Source organism: Monopterus albus, unplaced genomic scaffold, assembly GCF_001952655.1.
Source record: "Monopterus albus unplaced genomic scaffold, M_albus_1.0 scaffold93.1, whole genome shotgun sequence".
NCBI classification, from domain to species: Eukaryota; Metazoa; Chordata; class Actinopteri; order Synbranchiformes; family Synbranchidae; genus Monopterus; species Monopterus albus.
The window spans coordinates 1312022-1314415 of NW_018127973.1; the positions used below are offsets into that span (position 1 = coordinate 1312022).

General features: G+C 42.1%; 1 protein-coding gene across 14 annotated transcripts in view; it reads right to left on the reverse strand.

The window, feature by feature from the left end:
* The window catches only part of LOC109964850 (focal adhesion kinase 1-like), a 62181-nt gene that overhangs the window by 14839 nt on the left and 44948 nt on the right, over nucleotides 1–2394 (reverse strand). The gene's annotated exons all lie outside the window — the stretch shown is intronic.

A 2394-nucleotide genomic window follows, 5' to 3' on the forward strand; every position in this document is an offset into this window, starting at 1 on the left:
GTTAGCTGTCAATCAAAACAGGGAACACCCACTGGGCTGCAAGTCCAGCAAGCGGTTAGTGGAACTGGCGCTACCGACTGTCCCCATGTTACCAACACAACATGTTTGGACTACTGGTATAAACCATGTGATTTTCCTGAACTAGTGATCACTGGGAACTCCAGTTAGATATGATGTAGGCATCTAAAGAGTGTGTTACGGTTGCAGTTCACCAAAGACCTCTCTTTGAAACACTTTTTTTTTTTTTTGAAAAAAGGATGTAATGCTGCTCACGGGAATAAAAGACAAAAGTATAAAAACATTTCCAATCCACATATCAAATGGGCTTCCTCCTGTTGTGTGTAATCCAAGATTCTGTTGAGTTATTTAGTAGAGGAGAGAACTATACCCTTTTCTATTCCTTTGCTTAGTAGCTAAAAACAGAAGTGGTTGGTGAACCCACAGCCTTGTTTCTTCTGTTGGTTTTGATGAAGCTGTTGAAAGTTGATGAACAGTTTGCCCACTTAGAATGACAGTAGACTTTTTTTAAAAAATGATTTAAACTTCTTTAACACAGAGCTTTTATCTGGCACAACAGTGTTGTAACCTCTACCTTCCACAGTCTCTCATAGCAGCTTTCTCTGGACCACACCTCCGATAGCAAGACAGACATAAAGAAACAGACAGCAAAAAACACAGGGAGGGAGACAGGGAAAGAAAAAGGTAGGAAGGGTGGGAGGAAGGACAAAGAGAAGCAGACAAGACAGAAAAACTGAAGACGAGACAAAAAGGAGCTTCAGAGTCAGACCAACAGACACAAACACGGGGTTCCTACGCGAGAACACAATTATATCAAGTTAAATGTCCACTCCAAAAACAGGGTCACTTACCAAAACAAACTGCAGCTGGGTCAAGGTGACAGAGAGCCAGCTGCTCAGAATGAACAGGCTTAAGCAGAGACAGACCTGATATAGTAGCTAGCCATTTAGCTAGAGTCACATTAGTTCTGAACTTTAGGTTCCACTTAGTGTAAAAAAGCTTTTTTTATCCACAAAACAATGTATTTAAGTTCCACTTGTGTTAGGTGGGTTTGACTGTGAGCCCAGTGGATTTAGGATTTATCACAGGCATCCTCAACAGGCTAGAAATAGAGAGCAATAATCCAAGGACATGTCAACACTGCCTGACACAGACAAACACAAATATACGCCACCAGTCAAAGGTTTGGACCTAATTTCCCATTCAAACCAATAAGAAAGTAGGTCCAAACCTTTGACTGATAGTGTAAGTAACTGCATTCAGTCACGGCAGAGGATATTTTCAAGAGCTTGTCTTTCAAACAGAGAACATGCTACCAGACAAAGCATAAACATGCTGACTGCACAGAAACAAAATCACGGTACTCAGGTAGAATTAAAGATTCAAAGACGAGGCTGAGTTTAGTCTGAGATGATATTTCATCCATACGTCAAAAAAATCTTGCAACATGGTTGTTGAGCCTGTAGCAGGGCATCGTTTCCATCTAGGAAATAGAAATCAATGTCCAGTGTTAAGCCAAAATGATAATGAGCTAAAAAATAAAAATCAAGTTTTAGTAACAATTTTATTCAATATTTAAACACCAATATTCAATAATAATAATATAAATCCATAACAGGAATAAACCTCTCCACCTCCATCAACCTCAACAGATCAAAATTCAAAATAATGTAATTTTTATGGACTGTATTGGCTTTGAATATGGAATTTTCCTTTTAAATCCCCATGGATATTTATGAAAGGCTCTACAACCATGAATGCTGCAATGATTTTAAAAACATCTTTAGGGCAGTTGAGCAGTACACCACCTGCCTTCAAGGGACTGGGTCTTTCAAAGAAGGTGATGGGAAAACTGTGGTTAGGTAAAGGGAGGTTTGGTATTGTATGTTTTGTGATGGACAGAGCACAGGCAGAGGCTACTGGGAGGCCTCCATCTGTGTGTGGAAGAGAGAGGGGGGCAGGAGAGACCAGCGGGGGCCTCCCACATGACTCCACAGCAGGGGGTTGGGTCTGGGGTTCAGAGTCAGGTGGTATGGGTGTACAGGGATTAGTTTGGCAGTCAGGGTGAAAGCTGGACATCAGGGTTTTAGGAGAAGAATTGGACTTGGGCTGGATGTTTTGGAGGGTGAGGGGACAAACATTTGACATACTGCAGGGCAGAGAGTTAAGGTTAGGACTGGACTGGGAGAAGTGCCTGGGAAGGGAATGGGAGTTGTTTGACATTGGCTGAGATGAACAGAGCAGGTGGCTGTCAGTAGGGAGATCTGTCTTATGGAGGTAGCTGCCATTACACAGGCTATCTGAATTTGTGTGTGGTGGAGAACAGAAGTTAGTCTGAGACTGCTGGGACAAGCTAGGATGAGCTCTGGATTCAGG